Here is an 11,511-nt window from a genome sequence, read left to right on the forward strand (position 1 = left end):
AGAAATAGCTTTGTTTTAGTAGAAGCTCTACTAGTCAAGGTGGTATTAAAAAATGAGGAATGAGGGCTTTTCTAAGATGAAGAATGTCAATGCAAATGGAGAGGAGGAATATGAGTGTGAGGTTGGGGAGGAGAGAAAAATTACTTGATACCTATAAATTAGAATTGCATCTTAAAATAATAGCAAATACTTACGAAGTATTTACTCTGTGCCAAATAAGATATAAGGATGATCTTATTGAATTCTCACCACCACCTTATGATGTAGTTCTATTATAAACTTGTTTTATACATGAAAATAACAGGGCTTATATAAGTGAAGTGACTTACCAAACATCACAGAATTGATAAGTGGCAGAAATGGGAATTTAAACTTACTTTGTTTGATTCAAAAGTTCAGTTTTTTCCTCTAATTAAAGGTACGATATACATGAAGTAAAAGGCACAAATCTGAAAGGTACAGCTGTATAACATTTTACTTACATATGTAGCTACATGATCACTACCCTGGGTCAAAATATAGAACACTTACAACATCCCAGCAAGTTCCCTTGCACTCCTTCTCCATCAATACTGCCTGCCCTCCACACACACATACACACACAAACAGATAATCACTGTTCTGACTTACATCACCATCTGTCAGTGGCTCTCACATTGTAGATCCCGAACCAATAGCATCAGCATTATCTGGGAACTTATTAGAAACACAAATTCTCTTTGTTATTTACCCATTAGTCATTCAGGAGCAGGTTGTTCAGTTTCCATGTAGTTGTGCAGTTTTGAGTGAGTTTCTTAATCCTGAGTTCTAATTTGACTGCACTGTGGTCTGAGAGACAGTTTGTTGTGAACACTTGGACACAGGGCAGGGAACATCGCATACCGGGGCCTATCATGGGGTGGGGGGCTGGGAGAGGGATAGCATTAGGAGAAATACCTAATGTAAATGATGAGTTAATGGGTGCAGCACACCAACATGGCACGTGCATGACTATGTAACAAACCTGCACATTGTGTACATGTACCCTAGAACTTAAAGTATGTATATATATAAAAAAGATATCACTTAGCCCAATAATAGCCAAGAAAACTTATAATAATAATAATAATAAAGGGAACTTGGACTGCCAGATGTTAAACAGTGTTAAATAATGTAAAACTAGAAAGAAAAGACAGATATATTTTAAAAAAAAAAAATTCTCAGCTCCCACCCCAGACCAACTGAATAGGAAACTCTGTGAGCAGGGCCCAGAAAATTGTGTTTTAACAAGCTTTCCAGGTGAAACTGTTGCACAACTGAGTATGAGAACTGCTGCATAGAGCAGTTCTGCATGTTTTAGAAATTCATATACATCAGTAGAATCATATAATATGTACGTTTTTGTATCTGGCCTTTTTTCTCAGCAAAATGTGAAATTTATTCACATTGTTACTTGTATTAAGTTGATGCAAAGCTGATTATTGTGTTTTTTGCCATTACTTTGGCAAAACTGCACTTAACTTCCTTTTGCACCAACCTAAATATCAGTAATTCTTTTTTTTTTTTTTTTTGAGACAGAGTGTTACTCTGTCGCCAGGCTGGAGTGCAGTGGCGCATCTTGGCTCACTGCAACCTCGGACTCCCTGGTTCAAGTGATTCTCTCGCCTCAGCCTCCAGAGTAACTGGGATTACAGGCATGCGCCACCACGCCCAGCTAATTTTTTTCTTTTCTTTTCTTTTTTTTTTTTTTTGTTTAGTAGACACGGGATTTCAACATGTTGGCCAGGATGGTCTCGATCTCCTGACCTTGTGATCTGCCCACCTCGGCCTTCCAAAGTGCTGGGATTACAGGTGTGAGCCACCGTGCCCAGCCAATTATTTCATTTTAAATTGCTGATTAGCAATCCATTGTATGAATATACAATGTTGTCTCTCTGAGAGATCATCAGTGGAACTTTTGTTAAGGGAAGTATGTTTTCTTACTTTTTTATTTATGGCAAATAAAATTGTGGAATCACAAAATTAAGGCCCAAGTTATGCAAGGGAACAGATCATTATGTCATAATTTCAGAAAGGCAATGCAGCCCTCACAACAAAATCTTTCTTACTTGCTTCCTAATGCCAGAAATTTATTTAATAGGGAGCCAAGACTTTTATTCCATAATAAGCATTAATATTTAAAAGGCATGTGTGTATTCCAAAAATAAAAAAAAATTAAAATTATACTGAAGTGTTAATGACCTATATTTTCCTGACAGTAGAGTATGTATGCTATCACTTACTTATCCAAATCCTCAACTGACATTAATAATCAATCATGCTACTTTTATATTTTGATTTCCAATGGAATCTCAGGATTCCTCTCATCAAATTATCCCAGGCAGGAACTATCAATCCATCACAGCTGACATACCATCTCTGGCTTAATTCTTCTGTGTGTGTGTGTGTGTGTGTGTGTGTGTGTGAGAGAGAGAGAGAGAGAGAGGGAGAGAGGAGGGAGGAGAGAAGAGAGAGACTTTGGTGGGGCTTAGAACTAGAGAGAGGGGATGTATGGATCAAAAGGAGCAGCAAAGTCACATTTTCTCCTGCAATTACATTTGAAAGCCTATGAGGTTTGGGTAGCCAGGATGCAGTAAATTCCTTTCTTTTTCTTTTCTTTTCTTTTTATTTTTATTTTTTTACTTTTAATAACATAAACAGGAGCCACTCAGAATGCATCCTCTCCTCTTACTCTCTCAGAGAAAGAGAACAATCATCATCAATGGCAAATGGCAGTTGTATTGAGGCAACACACTGCCTAGGGCCGGCTTTATGCTCAGGAGAGAACACTGCACCTCCTCCTCATGGTTTCTGGTGCTCTACACATTCAGATTAACTCCTCTAGTAATAAGCTATAGAAATGATCCCTGAAAGTATAGCCTTAGTAAATTATTAGTTAACTGAAGCTATGAGATCAATGTAGTAACAACAAACAATGACAACAACAACTATTACTACTACTGCTTTTACTGAGAGCTTTGTGTTGGGCTTTATGGCCAGTGATTCACCTGAATTGTCTCATTTAATCCTCAAAACTATTCCAGGCCAATATTATTATTCCCATTTTTAATATTAAATTGATGTTTAGATGGGTACCCAAATCCACATGAAAGAACTGAGATCCAAATCCAGGTTATCTGATTTTATATCCCGAGTTCTTTGGAAACCACTACTCTTTTACTGACCCTGAGATAACTGGATTTCTTTAAGGCTACATAGAAGCCCTTCCCAACCCTTATGAAAAGTGTCTGAGTCCACTTTCCTGCCCTAATAAGAATATAGCGACCACCACTGAAGATCTTAAGGTTATCATTCTTATCATCAGTGGTAACATGATAGAATGATTAATATAATAGAACTGTCAGTGGCACGGGTGTAAGAAATTAGGTATAGGTGATTCATCTGCCCCATGGTGTCTTCTCCCCTCTTTAGTTCTAAATACCGTATTACAAAAACACGCACACTCAGAGTTAAATTTTGAATTATGTATGAAACTAAATGTATCAATAAATTTATCAAACATGTAACACATGTCTACTATGTACCATGTATTAGACTTAAAGCTCCAGGAGAACAAAGACCCATCTTGTTCTCTTCGATATTCCCATCACCATACACCTGGGAAAATGTAGGTGCTCAACAAATATTTTTTGAATGGATGGAGGGATGAATGTATAAATGTATGCACAACTGCCATTATACTGAACTATGGCATAGGCGCTTGATGCCTAATGTTGGTAATTTACCTAAAATGGTGGCATTAGTACAGGGATCTTGTGCGATGGGTAAGTTTTATGTTTCTGCCTGTTAGACATCTGGAATTACCGTGAACAATCTGTAAGGAATAAGCAAAATTTGGTTTTCTGTGTATCTGATATTTTCCCCTGATAACTTAATGGTTAAGGTTTTATTTTCAACAGAAACTTGCTTCCTTTTTTAGAAAAGCTGAATATATTAACATTGACAGGATAATATAAATACTGTGTCCTTTGTGATTTTTACATTGGATGCTACATTTTAAAAAATGCAAAATAACAAAAGGAGAAATGGAATTCCCAACCATCCATTGCATGGTTAAAATGCATTACATGGTAAGGTAGTCTTTTTCAAAAATAAGTCAGCGTTGGTTCAGTATTGAGAAAATGCTTCAGTGGTTTTATAAAATTGAAAGTAGCACATTCCTAATCTAGTGAAAGTGAACTTTCAAATATGTCTCATTTTCTCCTGAAATTATGCACAGAACCTGGGACAATGGCAAGCAACTTACCCAAGCATATTTCTATGGTAGCTCAGATTTCCTATTTTTCTGCCTCACACCAAAGCAGTACAAATGGCACACTTGCAAAGTTGGAATGGTGCCCATGTCCACTCAGCATCAAATGCAATTGGTTGCTGTTGAGCAGGAACTAGGAGGCTTACATTGCTCATAAGAACAGTGCCAGTCACTCAATTGGAACCACCCTTTAGGCCCAGATGGGTGAAGCAGATTATTTTTCCTTAAAGGGTAAAGGGAATGATGAACATATTTCTTGCTATCTCTTGCAGCCCCAGAGTGAAAATCATCTGTGAGGAAGGTCACAAATACCAATACAAACTTTTCCTTTTGGTTCATATTATACATTCTAGGATTATGTTCCAAGAAATGTTACCAACAATAACAATCAAGGGCTTGTGTTCCAGAGTGACACCATGATTTGGAAGAGGAATTCAGGTGGGTTTTTTGATAGTTTATAGGTAATGATTGCTGTGGTGCCCAGGTATGAAGATATTTGATTATATCAGTCCTAAAGCTGATCTTTTGAAAGATTTTGACAGCTTGTTGAATTCTTTTAACCAAGTCCAAATTTCTTAGTTTTCTGTTGCTACTGTAACAAACTGCCACAAACTTACTGGCTTACAACAACACTAATGTATTATCTTACAGTTCTGAAGGAAAGAAGTCTTTGAAGTCAAGGCATCCATAATGCTATGCTACTTTTAAAACTCTGGGAGAGAATCTGCTTCCTTGCCTTTTCATTCTTCTAGAGGTCACCTGCATACCTTGGCTTATAGTCCTTTCCTCCATTTCCAAAGCACATTACTTCAACCTCTGTTTTTGTAGTCACATCTCGTTTTTCTGTTTTTGACCTTCTTGACTCCCTTTTCTAAGGACCCTTGTAATCATTTGGGGCCCAACTGAATAATGCAGGATAATCTACCCATCTCAAAATCTTTAAGTTAATCACATCTGAAAAAATCCCTTTTGCCATGTAGGGTAACGTATTTATATGGCTTAGGACGTAGACATCTTTGATGGGCCGTTATTCTGTCTACCATACCAATCTATCTGTAATGATACAATGCTTTACACTTACAGTTAAGGCACTTGCGTCCATGAGGCCAAAACTGCTTGCCTGATGTTCATAAGTACCATTCTTATAAGTATATAATAAGATTATCAAGGGTTTACCATTTAATCCTAATAACAACTATATTAGGTAGAAATTATTATAATCCTCATTATGAAGATGCAGTTGTGGAGCTCAGAGAAATTAATAAACTTTTCTAAGTTCACAGAGCTAGTGAGTGTCAAAGCTAGGACTCAAATCCAGGTGTTACTTTAAAGCCCATGAAATTTCTAGTTCTTTACTCTGCCTTATTAGTTTTTTGTTGAGTTTATTTGCTTCACTTTCTGGCCATAGTATATACCTAAACCTTGTCCATTAATACCACAATTGGGTTGCTTTGGGCCACATGTGGCTAAGTCAGGGCTAATTCAACATTGCCACAGCAAGTACAATTCTGTTTAATTCAAGAAACATTTATTGAGAATCAATATATGCTCTACCCAGTGCAAGGCCCATGCCTCACTAATGGTGATGACTCATTTGAGCCATATTGATATGTTATATTACTGCCAGAGAATTAGGCTGCAGCCAAACTATTTCATGGTTATCTTTCAGGATGAAAGAGAGCAGATACCTCTTGAGCAGTTCAGTATAAAGGCCATGCCTTGCCACTGGGAAATTGTCAAGTTTTATAAGCTCCTTTAACACTGAAATCCATCTACCTCCAGGAGATAAGAGATAGTTTTCTGCATTTTTTAACCATTCAAAAGATAGTCCCTAAGATAAGCAGCATCCCTGGGCTTATGAAGGTAGAAATACAGCTGTGGACCATTGCAGGCTGGTTTACCCAAAGTTAACATGACTATATTTGAAATTTTTCCTTCTACATTTCTGTTAATATTATATGACTTTATCTTTTCAGGGACAGTGGAAAGTCAAACCCAAAGATGATGCTAAGGTGACATTAATCTGATTGTTATGTTGGCCAATGAATGCATTACTCTTTCAGAAGCCACCCTTTAAGCAATCCATCTCAGGCTTTGTAACTCCCCCACATTTCATACACCACCTTGCCCAGATGCTCTATATCCTTTTATACTCTAAGCTCAAACTGATTGCTCTTGTGTCTCAGTGCCCCATGAAGCTTTATTTTTCATAGTTATAATAAACATTTATCATTATTAAAATATATAACTTTGTTATCCCTCCAAAATAATGATTTTACCTGTTAAAGGATCAATGGAGAGTATATTAGTCAGGGTTCCCTAGAGGGACAGAACTAATAGGATGGATATATATATATATAATAACAAGGTCCCACAATAGACTGTCCCAAGCTTGAGGAGCAAGGAGAGCCAGTCCGAGTCTCAAAACTGAAGAACCTGGAGTCTGATGTTTGAGGGCAGGAAGCATCCAGCACCGGAGAAAGATGTAGGTTAGGACACTAGGCCAGTCTCACCTCTTCATGTTTTTCTGCCTGCTTTATATTCGCTGGCAGCTGATTAGATTGTGCCCACCAGATTAAGGGTGGGTCTGCCTTCCCCAGCCCACTGACTCAAATGTTAATCTCCTTTGGCAACACCCACATGGACACACCCAGGATCAATACTCTGCATCCTTTAATCCAATCAAGTTGACATTCAGTATTATCCATCACAGAGTTGGGGGGGGGGAGAGAGAGATTGAGATTGAGATTGAGATTGAGATTGAGATTGATTAAGATTCAAATATCTCACTCCTGGAATTTTTTTTTCCTTTCCTCCTGAATCTGCTCCTTTATCAGAACTTCTTATTTTGCCATATTCTCTTAATATTCCAAATACAGAGTAGACTCAAGAGCTGCTTTTTCTCCATTTATCAAAAGTTACCTAGATAAACTATTGATTTTTGGTTTAGTTTTATACTTTTAAAAATGTTAATATGTGTCAGGCATTTTGCTAGGTTCTAGAGAGACAAAAGAAATCAGACAAATCTCATAACCTGGCGGAGCTTTTAGATTAAGAAGAAATAGATATAGTAACAGAATGTTTTGGTGTGTCTCAGTATAGACAAATACACATAAAGCTATGGAAGATTAGAATTCTTGATAAGCTAACTTATTTTGCTGGATGTATACACTGTCATTGGGCAAAAAATTGGCTTACCGCCTTTCTTTTCCAGGTGTGTGGTCCCACCCTGATTCAAACTTGGATCAACTTAATCTCAGACTGTATTACAATAATCTCCCAGCTAATTTTCATGTTTCTTCTCTGGTGTTTTAATTTCCCTACTATCCATTGGCCCTTTCCATCCTCTACACTGAACAGATTAATCTTTATGAATTAAATATTTATTTGCAAAAATCATTAACTGTCTCTCCACTTACCACTCCCAGTTCTGAAATCTTCATCGACTTTCTACCGCTTTCAAGATAAAATATACAGCCCTTCATCTGGCATTTAGTACTCTCCATAATGCAGTCTTCATCCATGGGCTCAGCCCCATCTCCTATAATTTCTGCCATAACCAACTTTCTACTCAAATTAAATCTGTGTGTAATTGCTCAAGCTTTCAGATATATTCTGCCTCTGTAATTTGCTCACATGACTCTTGTCAGAATGTTTTCATCTATCTAATCCCTAGGCAGAACTAAGTCTCATTCTTCCCTCAAGAACTAGCTCAAGTCCCATATCCTCTATAGATCCTTCCTAGTACACCACATCCCTCTCTGATCATGGCTTTCTCCAACAGACTTCAGTCACGTAGCCTTTATCATTTGCATATGTAATCCTCTCCTGCACTTACTCATCATGTACAATTCCAGTCTCTCTTACTGGGCAATAATCCTGTTATGGACAGGGACTCTATATTGTGCCCTTAGTATCTCCAGAGTTTAATTAGCTCGGAAGATTTTTATGATGATTGTAATGAGTATACAATCATCATATATCATTGGTATATTTATGTGAAAATAGAACTCTTTGGAATCCCTTATTTTTACCGTGTATAGAGGGGCCACATACATTGCTTACATGAAAAGCCAAGATGAAAGCTTTCTTACGGATAAAATTAAACCAGAAGTATGAGCCCAAATGCTTATAGGGTCCAGGGAGAGAACATGATTAGGCTGGAGATAAACCAATATTTATTTAACAAACCTTTACACAGTGCTTATATTACACAGTCTGCTTAGCATTATTTTAATTGCTCTACGAGTTTTAACTGATTTAACTCTCACTGAAACCCTACCATTACTATCCTCATTTTAGAGGTAAGAAAACCATTATACAGAGATTAAGTCATTTTCCCAGGGTTATGTGGCTAGTAGGTGATAGGTACTGAATTTTAACTCATACACTCTGACTTCTAGACTCTGTATTCTTAATAACTGCATGGAGCCGAATTTTCAAAAGAAAATGGTATGTATAATGGTGTACTGGAGAGTGTATAACTTAAAGGACATTTAAATTTATTTAAAAGGAAATCATGAGCCAAAATAAACAGGTCTGTGGGCCAGATCAGCCAAAGTTCTCTGAGTTTGCAATCCCTGGACTGAATTAAACAACGACAGGCAAAAGTTTATTCTTCTATCCTTAGTAACACCACTTATATTACAGGGCAGCAGGAAGCATTTCTGATTTTATCCTCTTTACCTTGAAATAAGTCATATGCCCATTATGGGGATTTGTCAAAGAAAAGGAGATATCAGTGTTCACTGTCATCACTTTATATGTTTAGGTTTGCAGATACAACTTGCCAGAGATTTATGAACCTTTCAAAGGAACTAATGGCTCCCCTGCATTTGCTCCCATAGCATTTTTTTATACCTTTACCAAGATATTTATCAAATGTCACTCCCTTTTTGAAATGAAGAATTTTCACTTTTTCTTAGTGTAAAAGATCATCCAAATGCTTACTTACAGATTTTAACAGCTTCTAACAATTTTGAAGTGTATTGATTTAAAATATATTTAGCAAGTTTCTATTAGTGTCTAACTTGAACGTTTCGCTTTCTAATACAGAACATATTCTTTTATAGTGCCTCTAGATATAAATTCAGACTTTTACCAGTCCAGAACTTTAAAAAGTAACATACATTAATCTGCATCTTTGACATGTTTACAGCTTTATTTCAATGTTTGTTTTGATTGGGTTCAAAGAAATAAATGCAAACATGGCATACATTTGAAATGTCTACATAGCTTAACAAATACAGGAAGTAGAAAACTTCAGTCACAAACTCAAATGTAAAAGAGTGTAGTGTTATTTATTTCTCTTCAACTGAAATTCACCTAGCTTTTAACCTGCATTTCAACTTTCTGCAATAAACTTAGTCCTACAATATAATATAACTTAAGTATTTCTGATTTTAAACTCAGTGCATTATGATTCTCACTGCTCAACTCTTCCTTCTTCCCTTCTCTTCTGGGCATTCTAATTTCCTTTGGGTCTGAATGTCAATCTGCTATTCTTATTGACTTTATAAGATTATTCTGCTGCATAAGGAAATAAAAATCACCTGTAATTCTAAATCCCAGGAAAACGTTAATAATATTTTAGGATATTTCTTTTTTTTCTGTGCATACAGATCTGCATAGAAAAACATGAAATATATGTTTCTGTGTGTGTATAGGTAGGCTCTTTATTTTTTTGGCCCATATATCTTTAGATATTCTCCAGAGAGGAAGAGATGAAAGGCAAATTTTCTGGGTGAATTATTGCCTCTTTGGCATATCTCCCCAAGGCCCCATAGACCATTCCTTGCCCTCCTGTGGGAGTGGGAGAGATTAGTCTATCTAATACCAGTTATTATCTTGTGACCCTCACAAGTAAACATCACGGAAATAAGTTCAAGCTGGTTTTTGCTCAAATCCTCTGGTGATTAATCCAAACCATACAGAGTGGTGCTGGTAGACAGTGGATTTAAAAATTGATTAGTGAGTCCCTGATTTTTCTCTCTTATCCTATCTATTTATTGAGGGTGTGTTCACTGCACTTTCTCATTTTCCCATGAGGATTTTTTCTCTAGCTCTGTGAAGAAGGATGTCTACTCTCTTTTCTTCATGCCACCCTCTTTTCTCTTCAGTTCATTTGTTCTTATTTCCTTTTATTATTTTATTTTCCTTTATCCTGAAGTCCCTGCTTCCCATTTTTTCTGTGCCTGTTATCATACCATCAGATATTTGCAAGTCCTACATCAATGTCAACTTTCTCTCCCCACTCCTTCCTTGTATACCATTGGTTTCCAGCATGGATTGTCAGGTAAAACTGCTTCTTCTTCCTGGTAGAAAGAGTGGGGAGCTCTGAGTCCTATAATTGGAAATGGGGATGGGGTAAGAAGAATGTCAGGGTGATTCTCCACTCTGGATTACTGTCTGCTATTTAATTTTTTATATTCTTGAAGAAAACCTAAAATAAAAATAAACAAAAAAGTACATCTCACACAAGGAGAATTTCTTTTCTGCTAAAAATCCTTCATTGAACCATCATAAGACATTAATTGATTCCTTGCCAGCATAACCGTGACCTTATTATTATAGAAATAGTTTGTCCCCTTCTCAAGTTGGATTACATTGCACAGCCTTTTTCCATTAACTTGACATTACATGGCATCATTGAGCTATCCTTTTTATTCTTACAATCATATAGCAAACACTTTCTTTTGTGATTATTTTTGAAATATATTTTTTAAAATCATCACATTACTCCACCATGTTTATGTACCACAATATATTTAATTATTCCCCAATGTTAGGTTGTATCTATGTGTATTATAAAATTTACAAAAATTATCTGGTATATCACTTGTGCATGTCTAATAATTTCCGTAGAATGATTTCCTTAAAAGTAGAATTTGGGGCCAAAAGATAAAATGGGTTGCTTTTTATTAAAATAATTTACATGAAAAAGTAATTATAATTTTAAATTATAAAAGTAATACAAACCAGGCACTAAAAAAAGAGAAGGGTATAAAATAGAAACTATAAGTCACTTCTGTCATCTCACTCCTTAGAGATCATCATTTTATCAGGTTAATGTCTATTTTTAGTATGAACAATTTTAATACTCTTTTAAATATTGTCAGCTGGTATCCACAAAGGTCAACCATTTAAAAATCCCACTAGCAGTTGACAAAAGTGCTGATTTCACTATATACTCATTAACCTTATGGAATTCACATTTATTA

General features: G+C 36.2%; 1 non-coding gene across 1 annotated transcript; it reads right to left on the reverse strand.

The window, feature by feature from the left end:
- Window positions 1-2,681: 2,681 nt before the first annotated feature.
- Window positions 2,682-2,901, reverse strand: LOC119621035 (small nucleolar RNA U3). Its single transcript, XR_005237566.1, has one exon. It is a non-coding gene; the product is annotated as a small nucleolar RNA U3 (small nucleolar RNA).
- Between the last annotated feature and the right edge of the window lie 8,610 nt (window positions 2,902-11,511).

Source organism: Chlorocebus sabaeus, chromosome X (genome assembly GCF_047675955.1).
Source record: "Chlorocebus sabaeus isolate Y175 chromosome X, mChlSab1.0.hap1, whole genome shotgun sequence".
NCBI classification, from domain to species: Eukaryota; Metazoa; Chordata; class Mammalia; order Primates; family Cercopithecidae; genus Chlorocebus; species Chlorocebus sabaeus.